Source organism: Schistocerca americana, chromosome 6 (genome assembly GCF_021461395.2).
Source record: "Schistocerca americana isolate TAMUIC-IGC-003095 chromosome 6, iqSchAmer2.1, whole genome shotgun sequence".
Taxonomy (NCBI): domain Eukaryota; kingdom Metazoa; phylum Arthropoda; class Insecta; order Orthoptera; family Acrididae; genus Schistocerca; species Schistocerca americana.
Window position 1 is genome coordinate 204,788,028 of NC_060124.1, and position 14,680 is coordinate 204,802,707.

The 14,680-nt window shown below is 40.9% G+C and overlaps 1 protein-coding gene across 5 annotated transcripts in view; it reads right to left on the reverse strand.

Annotated features, from left to right (window-relative positions):
* LOC124619684 (fibroblast growth factor receptor substrate 2) overlaps window positions 1–14,680 on the reverse strand; it is a 48,309-nt gene that overhangs the window by 17,668 nt on the left and 15,961 nt on the right. Inside the window, exon 3 of one of the 5 annotated variants that reach the window (XM_047146234.1) lies at window positions 11,513–11,650. The exons of 2 other annotated variants lie outside the window; for them this stretch is intronic. The gene's annotated coding sequence lies outside the window, so the exon portion shown is untranslated. Of the gene's footprint in view, window positions 1–11,512; window positions 11,675–14,680 lie in introns of all 5 variants that reach the window. 2 more of the 5 variants (XM_047146232.1, XM_047146230.1) reach the window with 2 other exon arrangements.

Genomic DNA, 14,680 nt, shown 5'->3' on the forward strand with positions numbered 1-14,680 from the left:
ATCATAGCTAACACTTGGTTCAAGAATCATAAAAGAAGGTTGTATACATGGAAGAAGCCTGGAGATACTGACAGGTTTCAAATAGATTATATAATGGTAAGACAGAGATTTAGGAACCAGGTTTTAAATTGTAGGACATTTCCAGGGGAAGATGTGGACTCTGACCACAATCTATTGATTATGACCTGTAGATTAAAACTGAAGAATGCAAAAAGGTGGGAATTTAAGGAGATGGGACCTGGATAAGCTGACTAAACCACAGGTTGTACAGGGTTTCAGGGAGAGCATAAGGGAAAAATTGACAGGAATGGCGGAAGGAAATACAATGGAAGAAGAATGGGTAGCTTTGAGGGATGAAATAGTGAAGGCAGCAGACGATCAAATAGTCAAAAAGATGAGGGCTAGTAGAAACCCTTGGGTAACAGAAGAAATATTGAATTTAATTGATGAAAGAAGAAAATACAAAAAGTCAGTAAATGAAGCAGGCAAAAAGGAATACAAACGTCTCAAAAATTAGATCGACAGGAAGTGCAAAATGGCTAAGCAGGGATGGCTAGAGGACAAATGTAAGGATGTAGAGGCTTATCTCATGAGGGGTAAGATAGATACTGCCTACAGGAAAATTAAAGAGACCTTTGGAGAAAAGAGAACCACTTGTATGAATATCAAGAGCTCAGATGGAAGCCCAGTTCTAAGCAAAGAAGGGAAAGCAGAAAGGTGGAAGGAGTATATAGAGGGACTATACAAGGGCGATGTACTTGAGGGCAATGTTATAGAAAGGGAAGAGAATGTAGATGAAGATGAAATGGGAGATACGGTACTGAGTGAAGAGTTTGACAGAGCACTGAAAGACCTGAGTTGAAACAAGGCCCCAGGAGTAGACAACATTCCATTACAACTACTGACGGCCTTGGGAGAGCCAGTCCTAACAAAACTCTACCATCTGGTGAGCAAAATGTATGAGACTGACGAAATACCCTCAGACTTCAAGAAGAATATAATAATTCCAATCCCAAAGAAAGCAGGCGTTGACATATGTGAAAATTATCGAACCATCAGTTTAATAAGCCACGGCTGCAAAATACTAACGCGAATTCTTTACAGATGAATGGAAAAACTGGTAGAAGCCGACCTCGGGGAAGATCAGTTCGGATTCTGTAGAAATATGGGAACACGTGAGGCAATACTGACCCTACGACTTATCATAGAAGCTAGACTAAGAAAAGGCAAACCTACGTATCTAGCAATTGTAGACTTGGAGAAAGCTTTTGACAGTGTTGACTGGAATACTCTCTTTCAAATTCTGAAGGTGGCAGGGGTAAAATACAGGGAGCGAATGGCTATTTACAATTTGTACAGAAACCAGATGGCAGTTATAAGAGTCGAGATATATGAAAGGGAAGCAGTGGTTGGGAAGGGAGTGAGATAGGGTTGTAGCCTGTCCCCGATGTTATTCAATCTGTATATTGAGCAAGCAGTAAAGGAAACAAAAGAAAAATTCGGAGTAGGTATTAAAATCCATGGAGAAGAAATAAAAACTTTAAGGTTCACCGATGACATTGTAATTCTGTCAGAGACAGCAAAGGACTTGGAAGAGCAGTTGAACGGAATGGACAGTGTCTTGAAGGGAGGATATAAGATGAACATCAACAAAAGCAAAACAAGGATAATGGAATGTAGTCAAATTAAGTCGGGTGATCCTGAGGGAATTAGATTAGCAAATGAGACACTTAAAGTAGTAAAGGAGTTTTGCTATTTGGGGAGCAAAATAACTGATGATGGTCGAAGTAGAGGGGATATAAAATGTAGACCGGCAATGGCAAGGAAAGCTTTTCTGAAGAAGAGAAATTTGTTAACATTGAGTATAGATTTAAGTGTCAGGAAGTCGTTTCTGAAAGTATTCGTATGGAGTGTAGCCATGTATGGAAGTGAAACATGGACAATAAACAGTTTGGACAAGAAGAGAATAGAAGCTTTCGAAATGTGGTGCTACAGAAGAATGCTGAAGATTAGGTGGGTAGATCACATAACTAATGAGGAGGTATTGAATAGGATAGGGGAGAAGAGGAGTTTGTGGTACAACTTGACTAGAAGAAGGGATCGGTTGGTAGGACATGTTCTGAGGCATCAAGGGTTCATCAATTTAGTATTGGAGGGCAGCGTGCCGGGTAAAAATTGTAGAAGGAGACCAAGAGATGAATACACTAAGCAGATTCAGAAGGATGTAAGCTGCAGTACGTACTGAGAGATGAAGAAGCTTGCACAGGATAGAGTAACATGGAGAGCTGCATCAAACCAGTCTCAGGACTGAAGACCACAACAACAACAACAACAACAACAACAACAACAACAAAGTACATTTTAAGGGAGAAGACTGGGAAAACATTTATGGGATGCATCAAGTTAGGCTTTGCACAAAAGGAGCTGGGTAGGCAACATCACCATTGTTTAAAAAAACTGTTGTTATAATAGCAGTCCGCTGCTCATGGTCTCGCGGTAGTGTTCTTGCTTCCCGAGCACGGGGTCCTGGAGGGGTCAGGGATTTTCACCTGCCCCGAGATGACTGGGTGTTGTTGTATCATCTTCATCATCATCATCATTCATCCACATTGCGGTCGGAAGAAGGCAAACGGCAAACCACCTCCATTAGGACCTTGCCTAGTACGGCAGTGTGGGTCTCCCGCATTGTTCCCCTACACTCTGTCAAAATGCATGGGACTTCATTTCCATTCCCTATAATAGCACTCCAGCATATAGTTAAGGAACTTTGTAAAGGGCACAAAGAAACGGGTAACACGACAGAGAGAAGAACAAGAATGTTTATTACCTAGCAAAGGTTGTATACATACATACTATTATGTGCTACATTAATGTTGAAAAAATCTGCTCCAAACAAGGTTATCTAAGTAAAGTAAGAACTGTGCAGACATTTGATAAACGTATTTGGCTGTTCCCAGGAGGATAGTGATGGTAGGCATGAAATATTATTTTGTTTCAATGGGCACAGCAATGATAAAATTCTAATGTGCTTTCAGTAACCAACAGAGAAACAAAGGCTAAATTTGGTTTCAAAAATGATAATTATGAGTTGGAATATTGTTATTGTTGCATGTTCCATGGATCGTAACAATGTGGAGCAAGTCATTTTACATTCACATCGCAAATCGCAATCTAATTTTTACATACTGTCACATTCTGAACATTTCTAAGGTGTTTTTTTTTCTTTTTTTTCCAAAAGGAAAAAAGGTATACAGATGTGGGTTAGTAATTCCCACCCACCACCTTTTACACTTAACAGTAATACAAATTATTCTATGGAAAAGAAGGAGTTTTCAAGGAGATAGTTTCTCAGTTTGTTTTCAGATTTTACTTTGGTGTGTGGCAAACATTTTACGTACCAGAGTAAACGATCAATATCTTTTGTTGCAGCACTGGGAATGGAAATAGGTCATGTCCCTCTCAAAGGAATGATTCTGGAACATACTTTAATGGATTTAGGGGAATAATGGAAAACCTAAACTGGATGGGCTGAAGGACATTTAAAACACGTCCTCTCAAATGTAGTTAACCAATGCCCCACTTTGGTCGGTAGTATTATGGAAGGTGCAGGTGTGGTAGTAGCTGGGAATGAAGCACATGCACATGCTGTAGAGCCAGTTAGCATCTGGAGACAACTAATATGCTGGTGCTGGAAAAACAATCAATATCACATGAATGAAGAAGTGGGAACCTGCTCTGTGACAATACATGGTGTGTTATCAGAATGAATTCTCTATCAGTTCCACTCATTCTCACTAGTAGCTTGTTAATCATTATGCTGACACAATAATGTGAACATTGTTTGCAAATTAGCTGCTGTATAACATGGGCAGCCTCACAGATGGCTTCCCTTCTTCATTAACCAAGTTACTTGCAATAGAATTGGGTTAGGTAAGATTAGTATGCTGCAAAAGACAGATCGTACAATGTGATTGAACCATTTTGCAAGGAAATAATGGTTTGAAAAGGAACAAAGTTCTCATGGCTTGGAGGTAACAAAATGTTACTGCAGATAGTGAGAAGTAGGATCATTTTTCTGGTACAGTTTCAGAAACTTGTAAGGAAACTGGTCAATGTGTTCCAAATCATGCCAGTGTGTTGGAAAGAAGTCACTTATTCTGGAACTAGTTGAGTTTGGAAGGTAAATATGCTTGAAAAGTGAGCTGCCGAGTAAATGTAAACAGCGAAGGCAGAAATAAAAGTCCCTGATTTCCAAATGCAATTGGAAAAAAAGACAAGAGACACAGATACTTAAAATTTGTGGCAGTATGTGTTGTAACTTGGACACATAACACAACCAGGAATGTTAGTACAACTTTATTAGACTGTGGCATGTACACCTATCACCATAAAATACACTGAGCACAATAAGATAAGGCAAATGTATGCAAGCACTAATAACATGATAGCTGAGCATGAGTGTAGCACGGCAGGGCTTAAATAGGCTCTCGCCCATGATAGGCTCTATTGGAAGTTGACAGTATTGCTCTTTCGCGGCGCATTGTCATGGATGACACCACACTGATAATCCATGTGGCTTTCAAGCGTGCGTACATTACTTCATCATGCAAAGCAACTCAAAAAGTTTTGTGCCCATTTTTTCCTAAATGATTTCTTTTGTATTGCTTCACATGCTAAATAATTACCAGAAATGATTACACCTCAAGAAAGAGCCCAATGAGAGAGTCCAATGTGTGGTGTGGTATGCAGAAACAAATTCACAATCTGCTGTCCAAAGAAATTTTTGATATGATTTCAAAGGAGGCCTCCAGACATGAAGATCATTAGGGCTTGGTATGAGAAGTTCCTAGCCACTGAAGTGTAAACAGACAGTCAGGTTATGGCAGAAAACACATATCTGATGAAATGGTAGAGATGATCAGAGATATTTTTCAAATAAGCATAGTAAAGTCAGTTCATTGAGGATCACAAGAGCCACATATCCCTTGTTCAGCAGTATAGAAGGTGCTGCACAAACAACTTTGATTGTGCACTTGCAAAGTTTCAATTGTGCAAGCATTAAAGCAAAATGACTTGCATCTTTGCCATGAATTTGCTACTGAGATGTTGGACCAGTTGAGCAAAACTGTAACAGTCTAGGAAATGTCACTTTCTCTTATGAAGCAACCTTCCACACATGTGGAAAGATTAATCAGAACAACACTCACATCTCGGATTTGGAAAATCACTATAGCTTTTTGGAATGTGTCAGATACAGCAAACAGGTGAATATACAGGGTTATTACAAATGATTGAAGCGATTTCACAGCTCTGCAATAACTTTATTATTTGAGATATTTCCACAATGCTTTGCACACACATACAAAAAATCAAAAAGTTTTTTTAGGCATTCACAAATGTTCGATATGTGCCCCTTTAGTGATTTGGCAGACATCAAGCCGATAATCAAGTTCCTCCCACACTCGGCGCAGCATGTTCCCATCAGTGAGTTCGAAAGCATCGTTGATGCGAACTCGCAGTTCTGGCACGTTTCTTGGTAGAGGAGGTTTAAACACTGAGTCTTTCACATAAACCCACAGAAAGAAATCGCTTGGGGTTAAGTCGGGAGAGCGTGGAGGCCATGACATGAATTGCTGATCATGATCTTTTCCAATCTCCTGTTTAAGAAATGCCGAACATCATGATGGAAGTGCAGTGGAGCACCATCCTGTTGAAAGGTGAAGTCGGCGCTGTCGGTCTCCAGTTGTTGCATGAGCCAATTTTCCAGCATGTCCAGATACACGTGTCCTGTAACGTTTTTTTCGCAGAAGAAAAAGGGGCCGTAAACTTTAAACCGTGAGATTGCACAAAACACGTTAACTTTTGGTGAATTGCGATTTTGCTGCACGAATGCGTGAGGATTCTCTACCGCCCAGATTCGCACACTGTGTCTGTTCACTTCACCATTAAGAAAAAAATGTTGCTTCATCACTGAAAACAAGTTTCGCACTGAACGCATCCTCTTCCATGAGCTGTTGCAACCGCGCTGAAAATTCAAAGCGTTTGACTTTGTCATCGGGTGTCAGGGCTTGTAGCAATTGTAAACGGTAAGGCTTGTGCTTTAGCATTTTCCGTAAGATTTTCCAAACCGTTGGCTGTGGTACGTTTAGCTCCCTGCTTGCTTTATTCGTCAACTTTCGCGGGCTACACGTGAAACTTGCCCGCACGCGTTCAACCGTTTCTTTGCTCACTGCAGGCCGACCTGTTGATTTCCCCTTACAGAGGCATGCAGAAGCTTTAAACTGCGCATACCATCGCTGAATGGAGTTAGCAGTTGGTGGATCTTTGTTGAACTTCGTCCTGAAGTGTCGTTGCACTGTTATGACTGACTGATGTGAGTGCATTTCAAGCACGACATATGCTTTCTCGGCTCCTGTCGCCATTTTGTCTCACTGCGCTCTCGAGCGCTCTGGCGGCAGAAACCTGAAGTGCGGCTTCAGCCGAACAAAACTTTATGTGTTTTTCTACGTATCTGTAGTGTATCGTGACCATATGTCAATGAATGGAGCTACAGTGAATTTATGAAATTGCTTCAATCATTTGTAATAGCCTGTATATATGCGTGCGAGTGCGCACGCGCTGCTGCTGCTGCTGGAAGACAGCATACTTGTACCATTTTCTTCATCAAGCATGCAGTAACAGTAACTGTCTATCTGAACATACTTGGGAAATCTGCTGTCCCTCAGCTTCTTCCCTTCAGCCAAAGATGATCTTCTAACAGGGTGGTGCAACACTTCACTAGAGTTTACGTATTCATGACTTCCTCAAATGAACATTTTCACGGTAATGGATAGGATGTGCCTGTCCAACCAACTGACCACCATGATGTCTAGACACAACCCCTCTGCATTTATTACTGTAGGTTATGTGAAAGATATTATGTATAGACATTGCACATGCAATAGCCTCCGTCACCATAGGTATGGGTTGAGGTAGAGTACTCTCCAGATATTTTACAGTTTATGAAATGAACCCATGTAGAAGTGTATTAATTTTTTGTACAAAACTTGTTAGGTTACTTTACATGATTCTGCAAACTGCAAGTATCCACCATTTGGAAAGTAGAGACATTACATGTGATTATCCTGCATATCAATTATGATGATGTTGAAACTTCCTGGCAGATTAAAACTGTGTGCCAGACCGAGACTCGAACTCGGGACCTTTGCCTTTCGCAGGCAAGTGCTCTACCAACTGAGCTACCCAAGCACGACTCACACTCCATCCTCACAGCTTTACTTCTGCCAGTACCTCGTCTCCTACCTTCCAAACTTTACAGAAGCTCTCCTGCGAACCTTGCAGAACTAGCACTCCTGAAAGAAAGGATAATGCGCAGACATGGATTTGCCAGAGCCTGGGGGATGTTTCCGGAATGAGATTTTCACTCTGCAGCAGAGTGTGCGCTGATATGAAACTTCCTGGCAAATTAAAACTGTGTGCCGGACTGAGACTCGAACTCGGGACCTTTGCTTTTCACAGGCAAGTGCTAGAGCAGGCTAGTCAACCAGCACAGAAATGGTGGTCTGTCAAAGCAATGAATGGGTTGCCAAATAAACATGGTAGCGATCTGTTGATGGTCTAAACAACTGCTGGGTACTCTTTCTCAGTTCTAGAGTAGTTTGTCACAGACTTGGAGAGTACTTTGGAAACATAAGCTATCACATATTCAGCACCTTCCTGTATTTTCACTAGTGCTGGCGTGAAGTTCTGTCTTGGGATTCTCGTCATACTATGGTAGGAGTAGAGATGTTAACATCTAATTCAGGACAAGGAAACATTTTTCTTGTACTTCTTTCCAGAAAAATTTGATGTCTCTTTTCAGTAGTTCTTGCAAGTAACATGACTTGGTACAGAAGTCCTATATGAACAGCTGGTAATACGACAACATGAGAAAGCTTTTCACATCTCTAATCTTTTAAGGAGTCACAAAATATGTGATGGCTCTTACTTTCTCTGGATCAGGATAGACTCCATCAGCATTAATTAAGAGCCCCCAAAATTTTTGTTTTTTGGACATGGAAGAAGCATGTGCTTGGATTCAGGCAGGGGCCTGCAGTATGAACATACTTCAACATAGCTGTCTGGTGGTTTGGATGTTTTTGAAATGACTTTAAAAAAATGACAATGTCATCCAATTAGCAAAAACATGTGGCCCATTTAACAGGCAGAAGAAGGTTGACCGTCATACATTCAAAGTTGGCTGCAGCATTACACAGTCCAAATGGCATAACTTTGAACTCATAGAGGCTGTCAGGTGTAATCAGGCAGTATTCGCCCTGTCAGCCTCATCAAACTCGATTAGGCAGTAACCTGTTTGAATGTCCATGGTTGACAAATAGTTTGCTACTTTCAAGCAGTCTAGGATATCGTAACTGCGCGCCCATGTGTAGACATCCTTTTCCTCAAGTTGTTCAGTCTTCAGTACTAAATGCAGGAAGGCCACGTGTCATCCTTCCTTACAAGCACCACTGGAGACGACCTCGGACACGCTGAAGGTGTCATCTTGCAGCATCTCTTCCACTTCCTCCCAGATTACCAGTTGTTCAGATCGGCACATGCTACATGAGTGCCGGCTAACTGGTGGATGATCTCCAGTGTTGAAAACGTGTTTTACCATGGGTCACTTAGTCTACCTTTCCTCCACACCATATTTGAAAGCATCCAAAAACTGGTGCACAATGACTAACACTCATCAACACTGTTCCTCGGTTAGACCAGATCCTATTGGCAGTTTGACAATAGCTTCCTACTCTGTGGTGTCTGTAGTGGTAACGAAGCATAATTCTTTGGCAATGGCACTGAGCTGCCCTTCCTGGACTGGTTCAGCTGCCCCTATGCACATATCTTTAGGGGTGAGTCACAGCTGCTCGTGACAATTACTGATCCTCTTTGACCATCTCCAATGTTTATGATCATCACTGTCATGTAGATTTCTTTTAGGAGCCTGAGAAGCCTTTTTCAACTGATGAAAGTTTCACAATTTAACTGTGCACCTCTGTTACTGACAGAAACTCGTCTTGCTGATGATGGAGGGATAACGTCGTCTTCAATGACAAATGACTGCCCAGGGCAATCTTTATTATATGCGCTTGTTAGAATGGCTCCATCAGGAGCTATGGTCTTGTACAGTCAATGACTGCTTGTGATACCTGCAAGGAGGCCCTTCTGAGAACATTATGACTACATTTTGTTAAAATAACAAATCATATGGGATGTGTGCTGTTGGCTGGATGTATTTCCCATTTGTGACATTAAGCACAATTGCTTATATCATGGAACATAGTCTTCTTTAGCTGACGATGATAAGCTTTTGACATTATACAAAAGGAAGTCCTCAAGTTGATGTGCACCCAGACAGGTTGTTCATTGATGATGATGTCTAGACACATATGAGATTTGCTGACATACTGGTAACTGTCATCTATAGAGGATTTTCATATGTGGCAGCCACAAATCCAAAGATGGTTGCATCATTTAGCTTTCTGAATTTAGTGGCTGAGTGAGTGGCAGGTATCTGTGTCTATAGGGATCAGCTACGGCATGTTGGGGAGCCACTTTGTCCAGGATATGGTGATGGTCTTCATCCCCCAGATAAATTACAATCATCTGCAGTTGACTTGTGTACATAGAACTGTTGTGATGGTTGACATCTGGTGGCATAGTAGATGTCAAAAACTCACCTTCTCTCCCTGCAGTAGCATGTGTCAAAAAGGTATCCTCCTCCCTCCAAATGTCTGTTCTTCTTTGGGGCAGCATGCTTGATGGAGGAGTTGGTTGTACATCTTTTGTTGGGTGTTTGATTTTTGTTCCATGGCTGTGCATAAGTCTGTGTTGGCTGAGTCCATTGTTCCTGGCAAGTTTGACTGGTGGCGGAGATTGGTGCTATGGATACATACACTACTTCTTCAACATTCTCTATTAACTCCTGATGTATGGTGTCAACATTCATGACTGCTACCTCTTGCTTACTTGGTTTGACAGTTCTGGTTGCCATACACTGCAGTTTCTCTTCTCACACTACCTGGTAACAGAGGTAAGGTTGTAGTGGTCTTCCACAACTTAGGAGCCGTATTCAGGAGTCGGTCATACTTCTTTTGTCCGACTCATTTCTGTAGCATTTCCTCAATGTGCTGGCACAACTTGATGAATTCCTAGGTTGTTGTCACATTCTCTATCAGAAGCATTTGGAACGCATCTTCTGTGATCTCTTCCATAAAGTGTGAGATTTTGTTGGCTTCTGCCATATTCAGATTTACAATGTGGCATAGAACTGTAACAGACAATATGCAGGATTGTGTTGATTCCCATGATGCTGGGGCCTGTTCTTCTATTGTTCTTCCATTAAGGTGACTTTGTACTGATTGTCACCCAATGTTTTCATGAGTACAACCTGGAATTTGTCCCAGTTACTGATCTTCTGCTGATCGTTCTCGAACCACTGACGGGCTGTGCCATCCTTGTAACAGCACGCATTTGCCAAACACATCATGTCATCTCACCTAGTGTATTTGTGATTCGATCAAATCCTTTCAGCCGTTTAATTGGATCCTGATCAGTGTCTCTGGAAAACGGATGCCTGATATTAGCTGACTTGTTGCTGTTTTGCAATCCACTGGTATCCTGAATATATGGACCTTGGAACAATGTGCTGTCTATCCATGTACGTGATGGCACGTCGATAGACACACAAATTTTTAAATATATTTTTCCCATGTGGAATGTTTCCCTCTATTAATTCATGTACGTGATGGCTTTTATGTTGCCAAGTTGGAGCCAAAGTGAGTAGATCTTCTAAAATACCCAGCGTCTCCAACAAACAATGTCCTGTCGTAACGACACTCGAGTCCAAATCCAAAAGCAAGGTCATCAACAAAGCCCGAGACTCAGCACTGAAAGCATGTTTATTACGAACACCAACATACAGTCAGAACAGAACTGGACTTCTCTATGGAATGTGCTCTTATTTATAAAAAAACATGGAGTACTTCTGCATACACTTCAGTTCATGGCAATACAAATAGATGGATATGAAAACATTACTGAAGCCATGACCAAAAACAGAACAATAAGCACCATGCTTGGTTCATGATATTTTGTCCTTAAAATGCTGTAGGATCATTTCATGAGTCAGTCTGTAACTCAAAAATTAAATTTCGTGGTTGATATAAAATATGTAGCATATGGAAAGGATGGATTCTTGTATTTACTGATTGTTTTAAAAATGCAGTGAAATGATCACATTAATGTAACAGGGAAGTTAACAGAAGTGAGGTGTATAATGCATTAGAATATTATTCATAAAATGTTGGCAATAATTACTCTTTCCTCCAACCATGTACTGCATAGTTGTTATGGAGGGAATATTTTCTGAAGCATGGGGAATATTGTCATACAAGTTGTTTTATAATATCTCAAACAAAATTACAAATCGGCTGACGGTCAAACATGGGAAAAATCAATACTGGCAGCTCACCTTTGCCAGCATGCACAATATGGCTGCACCAGTAACAGTTGTACACTTCAGTTCTGGACACCCTCACATTGTCCCTGTCAGCGAGTAGTCCTGAGTTTGCTTGCCATGATGGTAATATTCTTAGCAGTTTCCTGCAAACTTCTGCCACAATTTTCAGACCGTCTGTTGCATAACATAAACACACTAGACAGAGAAGCTATACAAATAAAACTGCTTCACATGGTTATGTTACTGGCCAAAGGCTGTTATAACTAGCACTTGAGGCAGCAGAGCGATACTGACAATATTAAACAGAACAGAAGGTATGACTGAGATCATTACATGATTGGCTGTGCTATGGTAGCTGTTGTTTATATAAATAGCTATTAACCACTTTATTCTTCTGATCCAAGTAAAGAAGTAAGTTTCTTGATAAATCAAGTTCAAATACTTACTACCTGTTTGTCAAAACAATAAGAAAAATAATAGAAAAAATAAAATGTTTCACACCTCTAAGACTAAAACATCAATCTATTAGGATTTCTTTCAACATGAGTGTTAACTTAAGCATAACCAGTTGCCAAAGACAAATTCAATTGAATATTATAATCTATATTAGGAATAGTGTAAAATAATCTGTTCAAATGCCTTAATACTCATAATGTAAAAAATGTTTGTATTGCTCTCAGGTGGAGTCATTACGAAACACAAAATATCAAAAACATTTCCACAAATGGAGATCTTGCGAAATTCAGCTTGCTCTGTTCCCCCACGAGATCCATAGTGTTGTAGGCAATGGCACTCGGGCAATGCAGTGTTCTTTGACTTCAGGAAGGAATTTGACACCATCGTGCAATGCCGTTTCGTGAAAAAAATACGAGCTTACTAAGTATCTGACCAAGATTTGTGACTGGATACAAGACTTACTTACAGACAGAACTCTTTAACATGTCGCTCTTAACAGTCCTAAATCAACAGATGTAATTTCTGGACTATCCCAAGAAAGTGTTATAGGACCGATACTATTTGCAACGTACGTAAGTGATCTAGTAGACAGTGTCAGATGCTCTTTAAAACTGTTCATAGACTATGTGGTTGTCCATAACGATGTAACAATGCAAGAAGATAGTATCGATTTGCAGAATGACCTACAGAGGATTGATGAATGAATGTTTCAGGCTCTGGCAGTTCACCTTCAATGTAAATAAATATACAATATTGTGCACACATAGGAAAAGAAATCTACTACTGTACAAACACACTATTGATGAGACACTGCTGGAAACATTACCTGCTGTAAAATATATAGGAGTAACTACCCAGAGTGACATTAAGTAGAATGACCAGATAAAACAAATGTAGGAGAAGCAGAAGCCTGACTAAGATTCACAGGAAGAATCTTCAGGAAATTTAACGAAGAAAGTGGCTTATAAGGCTCTTGTTCACCTGATTCTTGAGTATTGTTCATCAATATGAGATCCTTACCAAGTAGACAGATAATATAGAAGAGATAGAAGATCCAATGAAGAGCAGCATGTTCATCATCACAAGATTTTTTTGTTGGTGCTAGAGTGTTCAGAGATGCTCAACAAACTCCAGTGGCACACACTGCAAGAGAGATGATGTGCATCTTGGAGATGGTTACTACTGAAAAGTTCCCTGGAAGAGTCTGACAACATATTGCTTCCTCCCACAAACATCTCGCATAATGACCACAATGAGAAAAATTAAAGAAATAATAGCCAATACAGAGGCTTACCAACAATCATTCTTACCATGTGCCATTTGCAAGCAGAAGACGATAGGAGGGGATCAGTTAGTGGTACCAGAAGGACACACTGCCACACATCATTAGCTGGTTTGTGAAGTATGTTGTAGATGTAGCTAGCATACCTTGCTGTCATCCTCAAGCGATGCCTGTAGAATGAGCACCTTTATACATTTATTGCTTCACACCCCTTTTCACAATACCCAGATGCATGCTGGAACAGGTGGAGTGGTGACAGGATGCAATCGCCAAATGTCAGGCACAAATTCCGAACCTTCAGTTCTTTTGTTACGCATGTAGGGCATGGAAGCTGTTGATGTTGTGATTTCAGCTGGCTGAGTGTTGAGTTCCACGCTATACTGACAATGAGGTCACTGCCTCTACTGATCTGGCCATCGGCCACTCGTATTTCAACAACTTCCTTTAGAACACAATTCCTAAATGACAAGGTTTGTCTGAGCACTTCCATTTGTTCATATTTCAGTAACTCCCCTGTAGCTATGCAGTGTTTCCCAACTGCAGATCTTGTTGTTTGCTTCAGTCTGGTGTCTCTCTTGTGCTCATGGCACCTTTCTTTGACTGTCTGTACAGTTTGCATGAAGTATGCTTTAATGTATTTGCATGGAATTTGGTTTAGGCCCCCCCCAAGTCATCTGCCGCTACACAAAATAGTGTACATGTTTTCGGCAGCAGACAGAAAACACATGTGAGACAAGATTTTGCCAATTTTGTTTGGTACTTTGTTGGCATACATCATATACACCGTTGTTTTATCCTCTTCACCGCGTTCTATTCGTTGACTCCATGTTTTTGAGCTGGTTGAGCCTCCTCGATAGATTTTCTTTGTCTGATATTGCAAGGGCCCTGTGGACCAGTGTACGCAGCACACCCTTGGGCTGTGAAGGGCAACTGGAGGCATGGAGATATAAATCAGTGATGGTGGCTTTTCTACACATACTATATTCCATTGTACCATCCACTTTGTACTTGACTACAATGTCCAAAAGGGGAATTTGCCATCCTCTCCCACCTTCATGATGAATTTGATGGTGGGGTGCAGAGAATTCAGATGTTAGAGGAGCTCTTGAGTCTTCCACTACTGTGAAGCCGCACCACAAATATGTCATCTAGATATCTGAAAAAGCACGTGAACTTCATTGCAGATTTTTCCAAGCTTTCTCTTCAAAGTTCTTCATGAATGAGTTTGACATAATCAATCATAGAAGTTACTCCAAGGGGACGCCATTCGTTTCACTGATAATAGTCACCACAGAAAAGAAAGACTGTAGATATGAGGACCAATTCGAAGAGGTTAGTCATTGCGGGGCTGAATTTCTCCCTGATCAGCTTGAGGGATTCAGAAAATGGCACTGGTGTGGAGGGACACCACATCAAAGCTCACCATAAGGTCCTGCTTGTGA